Raw genomic sequence first — 11246 nt, forward strand, 5'->3', positions numbered from 1 at the left:
AGGTGCGTAGGATTTCGTACTAGATTGGACTAGCGGGGAGCCTTTATATGAGAAGTGCAGACTGCATTGAATTCATGTGCGTGTTGGCCATCTACTCCTCATCCCTCTACTGCACCCGCCTTTGGCCGTATGACAGGTGGGCCAGCCACCCGTTGGGCCCACGTATCATTCACCCAAAGGCAGTTGCAGTAAGTCAATGAAGCTGCGAACCCCTCTGTGCCGGTGCAGTATAGTCATCTCACCGGACCTCTAATTGGGGCCAAACGAGAGAACTTTGATGTTTACTGGTTTATTGGCCCCCTTTGCATTTTGCGCCAAGTTTTGACCTTTGATTTAACTAATAAAATGTTAATGCATGTAAACAAAAATGTTGTGTAAGTTACCTTACGAAAACCAAATAATCCCAAAGCACTTAGGCATGGTACATTAACTCCTTCCTCATTTCTTATTTCGTGACATATCAACCAGTGAGGGATGTGGGCCGTGCATGCTTTCAATGACTTGAGACTGCCAAACATGACATGAAGTGTTGAGTTCATTGCATGTAATCCTATTAATTAGCAAAAAGACATTAAGTTCTCTCGCTGATAGGAATAAAACAATAAACCATGTATTTACAAAGGGAGTAGTACATTTTTTTGACATGCATTACTAGATATTGCTAGTCAAATACTAAAATCCAGATGGACGTGGTAGTACTCCTAAATCCAGACGGTGGTGCTAGTAGTACTAGTAGTAGTACTACCAATGTAGTACTAGCAATGTACTACCCGTTGGTCAAATTACTACGTGCTGCTCCTCACAGTGAAGTGACAAGACCCTGCGCCGGAGATGACACCTGAGTATAGGCGCTATGTTCGGCATACCATAGTCAGCCTCACCGTCTGCAGTCACTATCATCATGGTTGTCGAGCGAGCCTGCTTACAACTAGCCCTGTTCGACATAATTTCCCGTGCGTAGATGCCCGTGCATTGCACGGAACACCAAGATTGGGAGTGGACGGCTCCGGCAGCGGCCAACACGCCCGATTTTTCCATGGCCTTCTAGATGTGGTGGGGAGGAGATAAGGCTGATTGTGAGAGACAAGGAGTTGTTTGTAAATAGGGAACAAGTGTGGGCATCTTTTTTGCAAAAATGGAGAAGTTTGGTTTGTATGCATCTGATCTAGATCCGACGGCTATTGGTGAAAGATGGGAGGCACAACATCATCGCCAACTCAGGACCTGTTTGATTCACTGGAATTTGAAAATGCAGTAATAGGACACATAAATATTACAAGTTTCAAAAAGATATTACAAATGTTAGGAGTAATGTTGCACCTACGAAGAGGGAATTACTAGGAAGTTTACGTAAGAACTCTCGTAGGTGGATGCAACATTATTGTACAAACTAAAATCCACCGCCCTGACAAGTCACTAATGGGCAAGTAAGTTTTCGAGTCTCTGGCCACTTGATGTTTCAAAAACAAATTCAGCTTCTGCGGAGACTTTGTCATTTAGGTATAGACGCTTGAGGTGATCAGCACACCATTCATTGTTGTGCCAGAGAAGCCAAACCTCATTACCTTGAGCACACTTGCCTCCAGAACAAAGAACCTGGCCAATTTAGTCTCAGATGTGCTTCCTCGGTAGTCGATCAAATCAATTTCTGTAAGATTGAGATCAAGGCATTTGATGATATTGTTATAGTGCAGCTCATTTTTTCACTTTCGGGTCTTTTTTTATCTGCAAAAGAAGAGAACATATTAGAGCAGCTGGGTGTATAAGATTGCCGTGTCATCAAGAGGTACCAATATCATTCGCTCATACGATAGGGTTGGCTGGCTAGTGATATTATCTCTCTCTCTCTCTCTCTCTCTCTCTCTCTCTCTCTCTTTCTGTTTTCTCTCATTTACCTAGGAGCACGTGAAGAGCTTGGGAATTTGTTGCCTTCCACTATGTGGCCGATGCCATATCTCGCAAAAGTATGCCACATAATATGCATCGATGTCAAACCAAAAGATTTTGGCACCGCTCTCGCGATGTGAGAGAGTTGGCACCACTGTGCACACAGACCCACATGTATGAACAAATCAATCAAACAAACTACACCAGCCTCTCACTCTCTCAAACAAGTGTTTTTTTATTGCCTCGGTCCTCTCACTCTCCAACACAAGTGTTTTTTCATTGCGTGAGTTAATTTGGCATCGGAGCAAAGTAGGTGATCCAGATTGGGGCACCATGTGAGCAATGGAGGGGCATCGATGCAAAATGCATCACAAGTGGATTTGGCATGTGTTTTGGCCTACATAGCCCAGTTTTGTACTCCCTCCGTCCCAAAATTTGTGTCTTAAATTTGTCTAAATATGGGTTTATCTAGTTACATTTCAGTGTTAGACAAGAATTTTGGGAAGGATGGAGTACTACCTCGTATTTAGTATAAAATTTTGACCATGGATTTACCTAAGAAAATGCCCATAGATTTTATTGCCAAGATCTCCACTGTGCGCATAGACTGGGTCAAGCTTGTGGGAATCATTTTCTGGAAGACGGTCGTAAATACATCAAGAAGAAGTTAAAAAATGTGAATTTCAAGAAGACAGAGAAGAAGATGAGTGCTATGCATGAACGATTACGGATCCAATAAAGAGTTCGGCGAATTTGGTAGACGAGTACAGCAATGCTGTCAATTTCGGCGCTTAATTGACCCTGATTTTTGTTGGACCTTCTAGATCCGATACAAGCAATCTCTCAAGGAAAGGCCCATTCTCAATGACCACAACATGGAACAGCTGGAGTGATCTCTTCCCAATTGATGTCTTGTTGTGGGGCCAGCAAAACACATAAATCCATCGGAGATTCGTCGAGGCGATGTGGAGGCTAATGAACACGTGGATCTGCTCAAGATGAAGGTACTCGAGCGCAATACAGCTGCGCAGCAGGTGCTCCATAGCCTTCTTCAAGATGACAACGTCGAAGAGGTCGAGCTGCTTGAGTTGAGGGAGAAGAAGGGCGGGCGTGGCATTAATCTTGGGAAGATAGCAGGAGCTGAAGCTGGCACGGTGCAGCGTTGGCGTGAGGCGGAGCACGGATGGCGGCGGAGAGCGACATCGTCCAGCTTCAAAGCTGAGCACCTTGAGCGGATCTAGGGCGGGGGATAAGAACGACTCGTCGAACTTGGGTTCGACCTTGCAGTTGGTACTGAACATGCGGATGTCAAGGCGTCTAGCTGGCCCAGGGTGTGATGAAAGGATCTTGGAGACTGTGGCCATACGTTTGCAATTCCCGTCGCAGAGGCAGCTGTCGACGGTGAGGTTGAGGGGGACACGGCGCAAGAGGGGGCGCCACCGCCGGGAGAGCAGGGCGGTCCGCACGGCAGGTTTGGTGGGGAGGAGGCCGATGATGACGAGCAGCATGACATCGGGGAGGCTGCTGATGAAATACCGGCTCACCGGATGCGGTTCTGGCTCGAGCCGCCTCCGCTTGTTGGCCGCCTTGCCGTCCATCTCAACCGGCGGTGATGCCGGTGTACACATGTGCTGGTGTGTGTTGCGTGCTTGGTGTGAGCGAGTGCGTCCTTCTGTGCATGCCGCCGCACAGTGGTGAATTGTGCGCGAGTGCGTCCTTCACGCGCAAGAAGTGTGTCCTCAATGCGCCTTCAATTTACTAGTGTGCGGGGTGCTACCCCGAGTGGTTTCAACTTTGTTTACTTCACCGCATGTCAGATGGGCCTCTAGTTTACTTATTTTCACCCACTCCCACATGGGCTAGCACACGAAGATACATAACATAAGATGACAAGGCAGCATGTGGACTGGTTGACCGGTCAACTAAACAATATACGGAGCTGACACAGTGAGCGTATAATCCGTTGGTATAGATAGTTCGAGTGAGAGGGGAGGCCCGTGATAGATAGCAGAGAGAGAGAGAGAGAGAGAGAATGAGCTACTCCCTCCGTTCGATAATGTAGTTCCAACATTTTTTTAAAGTCAAACTTTTGAAACTTTGACCAAGTATATAAAGAAATTACTTATATTTACAATACCAAAGATAAATGATAGTATGAAGTAAGTACATGTTGTGATGAATCTAATGATTGTTCGAGATGTAAATGTTTTTCTCCACATATACCTGGTGAAACTTTTCTAAGGTTTGACTTTTCAAAACATCCATATGCTTATGGACGTGACAGAGTCCCTAAATAGAGAGAGAGAGAGAGAGAGAGAGAGGGAGTGAAACGGAAAGAGCGAGTGGAAAAGTGTGTGTGCGTGTGTGAAAGAGACATGGACAACACACGATAAAAGTAGAGAAAAAGCGGGTGTGTCTTATGCAAACATTCACACATGCATCTTCAACAACGGAAGCAAGGTGAGGAGATAGTGTGTGGTTGTTTGCAACCGAGAGAGAAAGACCCCTAGCACATGGCCAAGAGGGGTCTGACAAACAAGGGAGATAGGTCGAGAGAGACGTACGGAGAAAATGCAGACATGGGGAGGAGAGAGAGTGTATGTTTATCATAGAGAGATCCCCTAGAGATCGTGATGGGACTACATGGGTGGGAGATCGAGTGACAAGGTGTGTGCGCGATAGAAGATGCCCCAAGAGATATCGAGATAGACGTATGGATGGAAGGAGACAATACATGTGCTCCCGATGGCTAGTGAGAGATAATCATACATAGGGGGGGGGGAGTGCGCCTATGATGGAGTGAGGGATTATGGTACTTCGGGGGGTGCGTGTCACATGGAGAGAGAACAAGGACGGAGAGTGTTGGATGGGTCTGTATGTATAGCGTGAGCGAGACATGTGTATGTGTGAACCAGGGAGATATAAAGTTTGAGAGAGATTGAGGAGCCCCAATAAGGCTAAGTGATGTGTCAGATAGGTGAGAGGGGGAAAGAGATATTCCATCCGCTCGATAATGCAGTGCATGTAAAATTTTTAGAAGTCAAACTTTGGAAACTTTGATCAGGTTTACGCAAATGTTATTTATATCTACAATACCAAAGATACATCATACAAAACTACATCTCATGGTGAATCTAATGGTATATGTTTGCCATTCTAGATGTAATTGTTTTTCTCCACGTACATGGTCAAACTTTGTGATGTTTGACTTTTCAATAAATCTATATGCTATGGACCGAGGAGAGGCCTAAGTTGAGAGAGATGAAGTGTGTGTGAAGGAGAATGAGTAAGTGTGCAAAAAGTGTATGTGTGTGAAAGAGAAAGTGACAACAAATGATAAATTAGAGAGAGTGTGTTTTTTCGTTTCTTATACGAACATAGCACGCATGCATCTTTGAGATAGAAAAGCGAGGCGAGGAGATACATGAAGATAGCTAGTGTGTGATTGTTTGCGAGGGAGAGACACACCCCGATAGCACATGCCCAATAGAGGTCTGGCCAACAAGGAACAAAGGTCGAGGGGGACACATGTAGAACATGGATGCATGGGGAGGGAGAGAGGGTGTGTTTGTGATAGAGAGATCCCCTCGAGGTCGTGAGAGGACTATATGGGTGGGAGATCGAGGGAGGTGCGTGCGCGATAGAATGATGCCCCGAGAGAAATCGAGATAGACCATGCACATGTTTGTGATGGAGACTAAGATTAGCTAATCATATACATATAGGGGGGACTGCGTGTGCCTACAATTGAGTGAGAGATCATCATACTTGGCCAGCTAGGCATGAGATTGTGCGTGTGTGTGCGTGTGAGATGGAGAGAGAACGAGGGAGAGAGATAGAGTTTTAGATGGGCCTATCGAGTGCAAGTGAGATATGCATGTGTATGTGTGACCCAGGTAGATGGATAGTTTGAGAGAGGGGGGAGAGCTCCGAGACGACAGAGTGGTGCGTGAGAGAGTTACGGGCAACGAGACAAGGAATTTGTGCGTACGATGAGTGCACCCAAGATATCTATCTTGGACTAGAGTATCATACATAGTGTGCGAGACAGACCTATAGATGGAGTATATATGCATGCGAACTAGAAAGAGAACCCCCCACCCACACACACACACAAGGGGAGAGAGAGGGAGAGATGGAGATAAAGGGAGAGGGACCAACAAGGTTTGTGTGTCGCATGCGTGAGAGAGAGAGAGAGAGAGAGCAGGAGTCCGGGAGAGGGGGAGGCCGCATTTTATGCATCAAAGACTGATATAAACCATGTTTCGATATAAACTTGCATTCAAATATTTAAATTGGAGAACATGTTGTCTGCAATCCACACATGAACGGATATATGCGTATATCAAACAAGTTCATTAATTTGACTTTCAACATGTTCATGGAGTACTATAATAATGTACAACATGCTACTCGATTGAGGTGTTCAATTTTGGATGTAGTTCTCAATTTTGACCTAGTGAACGAGCTATTTCATTGAATCGAGATATTTCATATTTGGTTTGATTGCCGTTTTTGAGTGGGTCAACTATTTGACCTATAGTAAATCGCTAGCAATGAGCATGTAAAATCACATTACTCCTGAGCATCATCTCTCCATCTAAAAAAGAAGTGGCAAGCTAATATTACAAAAAATGATTTGAATCGACTTGGTAAGGTAGACGTGGATGCTCGTTCTCCCAAAATTTGAACGAACCGTTAAACATCCTCTGCTCGGTGGAATCTACCGAGCAAATAAATGGGAGACGCAAAATTACCATCCTATGTGGGACACGCATCAATTGGCCAGTTGTACATCGAGGGTAGGTTCGTAACTTCATCCAAGCGCGCCTTCTCCTTGGCCGAAATGACATGTGCCGAATAATTCGTAAACCATGGTCGACAAAGCACGCTCTCCTCGCCAGAAATAGCTCGTGCCCACTATTTCAAAACACACTCTCCTCGCCCAAAATCGCTCGCGCCCACTATATTTCAAAACACGCCCTCCACGCCCGGAATCGCTCCCGCCCACTATTTGGGGAGAAGCAAAGTTACTCTACTATCCCCGACCCTCAGTACACAGACCCAAGATGAGAAGCCTAAAGGCAGGGATAGAACTGTAACTCCCCCTCACATTTCAGACAAATGTGATTGTAAGACATGGTTCCACTCCCCTCCCAATTCCCACCCCCCATTCATACCTCATGGGAGCCAAATCACCTTCTCCCCGGAAGCTCCCTTCTCCCGAGCCGCAAAACCTCAGCCCCTCCTCCATGGCGGCCCCACCGCACCAATTTCACAGCCGCCCTCCTCCCTAATGTCGGAGACGCTGTCCATTTGTCGTCGTGCACTGGGCCATGTGCCTCTTACTCCGTGCTGCTGGAGCTGCCTCGACGATGGCCACGTGAACCGTACTGAAGCCGATTCACCCCCGTCGTTGTTCACAGCGCCGAAGTGGCTCCAACTTCGGATCCCTCCAGAGTCCCGGCGCTGCTTCCCCATAGCCGTCAACCGTCGCGACATCGCTATTTCCCTGCCACCGGTCGCCACCGCAACCACGCCAGCCTCATCGACTCGGCAACTGGACCTGCCTACTTCACCATGCCACCTCTCAAATCACATTATTTAGGCGTCAGTTGTCTGAAGTTTTATTCTGGGCCAATCGATTCCCAATGGGAAGCAGCACCCCTCGAGGCGGCAGAGCTCCTAGGCTGCCAGTTGGCTGGTGTCTAACGTAAGGGTGCGGGGCCGCAAGTTCGCCGCAGAAGCAGCGCTTAGATGGCTATCTTAGAGTTGCGTGGGTTGAAGGTATTGCCGCCGCTGGATCTGGACAACGGGGAGTCTTTGTGGATTGGCCTGGGGGTGGCGCAACCACGGCAATGCGGTGGGGCGGGGAGCGGGGTTTTGGCCGAGGCCACGGACGGCGGAGGTAGGCTGCTCTGCCATTGGTAGCTGGCTCTTCGGGGAAGATTCCGAACAGTGTCAGTCGGGAGACACAAGACGGCCACCAAGCCATCCGGCGTAGATCGGACAGTACCAAAATAAAATAAAATCGTGTGATCCCAATTTAGTCTTCAGTCAACAGACGTGTGACCACTCTCGTACCTTGCTGTTGATCTCATAGTGTATTTCTTCAGATCAAAGAGATATGTCATTCTTAACATTATGCGTTATCTGCATCTTCAGCCACACCGTCTTCCGACTCATCGCAGCTGCTCCAACAAGGGAAGCATACACCAGAAGGGAGCTATAGTCCCCACTCAACAGTTCCTTGCATCGAATGCGCATGCCCAACATGGACAGCCACAACAACTGCAGGGCCATCGACAAGTCAGCACATGATGCTCACTCCTATGGGTGGCGGCTAGATAGGTTGTACCCTCATCTTACTTGTGTGCAATGTTTATGGCTTTGCTATTCATCTAAGCATGGAAAATAGATTATCACATTTCACTGTATATTCATGCTGATCTCTTACGGGTCTTGTTCAGGAGTTAATGTTGTTCCATAGTTCAGCTAAGATACTTGTTCTTTAGGTACCGCTGTTCCATAGTTATCATCCATCAGCCAATGCTATCCCATAGGCTGGTGATTATAGTATTATACCACTTCTAGTATTACCTATGTTGTTCTTTAATACTTTTGTGTGCCATATAGTTAATCTCGAGTACAAACGATACATATTCTATAGCTTTCCTCTGTGTTCTCCCTTTAGTTTTTGAGACATGTTGCTGCTAGTTAACCCCAGTCCTACTATTTATGCCGTCTCCTACAGGCACTCATTACATAAATATAACTACTAGTTGTCTTCCATGCATGTCAGATATAATTGCACACACTGATATATCCACAAGAACCTCACAAAGCAATGTAAAGGCCAATAAACTTGAGGTCAATGATACCCAATATGATGGAACATGTAAAGGTAGTTCTTCAGAAGACTTGCAAAAAGATGATGAATCCTCTTCACCCCACAAGGTCCTCGCTCTAACTTGGCCTGTGATATGGGTACAAGATGCATATAATGTCCTGGAGTGTATCTACTCTGTTGCAATGCCATGTGCTTAGCATGCTGATCATGCATGTAAATATGGCATGCCTTCCTGTTTTTCAGTACCTTATTCGATTCATGATAACATGTTTTAAAATTCAAGTACTGCCATTATACTCTATCGCAATGCCATCTGCTTAATTTGGACATCATGTTTCTGAATATCTTATGCATTGTTATTCATCAGTATGTACTTCATCTGTCTACCATACCATGTTTTTTACATTGAAGTGTTGTTCTAGTGCTCTGTTGCAATGTCATCTTAGTTTCCCAAACATACACGTGTATGTTGCCTTAGTTTTTTCTGTACGTATTTGACTAGCATACAGTTTTACATTCAACTAGTGTTTTTTTACTGTGTTGTCCTGTCGTATCCCTAGCTCTTACACCATACTCCCTCCGTCTGGATTACATGTTACCGAAATGGATAAAAAAGGATGTATCTAGAACTAAAATACGCCTAGACCCATCCATTTTTTCCGGATGAAGGGAATACATGTCAATATGTCATGCCTTTCTATTCTTCAGTACCTATTCCATCTCTCTGATGTAGCATGTTTTATAATTAAAGCACCATTCTTCCATACAAGGCATGCAAGGGGAAGATGCGTATGTTAGAATCTAAAGGGTTACAAACAAGGCCTTTGCAAAAGATCCAAATGCCAGGAGATAATAAACCAACTCCAGTTTTTAGAGATACTGCTCCAGCACAGAGAAACCCAACTCCTACTGATAATAAGCAGATTCCAGTGGCCAAAGAACTAGTCCGCTCCAGTCCAGCAAAAATATGTCAACTCCTTTCTAAGAAGCGTGTGTGTATCCTTGCATCATAAAATTTTATAGCATGCCAACCATATTTTCTACATGTTTCCTACCCATCTCTCTTTTAGAAAATAAGCTTAACAAATAGAAGAATTTCTGCACTGGTATCGTCTGTGAGGAAAGAATCTTGCCGGAATTCTCTGTGCCCCAATGCAAATGTAAGTACCTGTTGTATATCACTATATTTTTACATCAGCATGTATTTTGTTAATCGGCGTGAATCCAACCTTTATCTTATCTAAATTTAGTTGTAGAAAAATGTATGATTAAAGGCCACAATGTTGATTTTTGTAAGGAAAACTGCCTGGTAGTTTTGCATCCTGAGCTGTATGAGTGTACTACCTCATATCAGTTTGTTTGAATACTTTGGTTGTGTAGTGGGTTTTTAGTGTTTTTTTACTGTGTTGTCCTGTTGTATCCCTAGCGCTTACATCATACTCCCTCCGACCGGATTACATGCCGCGGAAATGGATAAAACTGGATGTACCTAGAACTAAAATATGCCTAGACCCATCCATTTATTTTCGGATGGAGGGAATACATGTCAATATGTCATGCCTTTCTATTCCTCAGTACCTATTCCATCTCTCTTGTAGCATGTTTTATAATTGAATCACCATTCTTCTATATAAGGCATGCAAGGGGAAGAAGGCTATGTTGGAATTTGAAGAGTTACAAACCAAGTCTTGCAAAAGATCCAAATGCCAGGAGATAATAAACCAACTCCATTTTTCATAGATACTGCTCCAACACAGAGAAACCCAACTCCCACTAATAATAAGCAGATTCCAGTGGCCAAACAACTAGTCCACTCCAGTCTAGCAAAAGAATGTCAACTCCATTCTAAGAAGCGTGTGCGTATCCTCGCATCATGAAATTTTATAGCATTCTGATCATACTTTCTACATGTTTCTTACCCATCTCTCTTTTATAAAATAAGGAAGACTTCCTTCATTGGGATTGTATTCGAGGAAAATATCACTACAAAAAGAAGACACATCCGTGACATTTTGGGCCGAACAATTTTTTTTTGTCATACATATGACACTTCTATGACGATAATTGTGACAAAACCCGATATCATCATAGATGTGGTGGGCTCCAACTTCTATGACAAAAAATCATGACAGGAAATGGGCTTTTCGTCCAGGGCGGGCCGGAGACGCAGCTGCATGACATTCTTTGTGCCGTCCATGACGGAAAAAATCGTGGTAGAAGCGAGGGCGAGGAAAATTTCGGCGAGTTCTCGGTTACTGTGGGAGGTTGGGGGTCGAGTGATGCGCGTTTCTCTCATACACGTACGCGCGTGTGTGCGAGGCATTAGCTCTAACTGAACCCGAGCGAGGTGTTGGGCTCTAACTGAACCCGAGCGATTGCACTCCAGGCTACGCGTTACTAAACCCGAGCAATCGATCGATGGCTGTTAACTGAACCCGATCAAGCGATTCCTATGCTACTGCTGCTAACTGAAGCCGATCGATCCTGCCTCTGGGATGAATAGTGAGCA

This window comes from Triticum aestivum, chromosome 7B (assembly GCF_018294505.1).
Source record: "Triticum aestivum cultivar Chinese Spring chromosome 7B, IWGSC CS RefSeq v2.1, whole genome shotgun sequence".
In the NCBI taxonomy this organism is placed as follows: domain Eukaryota; kingdom Viridiplantae; phylum Streptophyta; class Magnoliopsida; order Poales; family Poaceae; genus Triticum; species Triticum aestivum.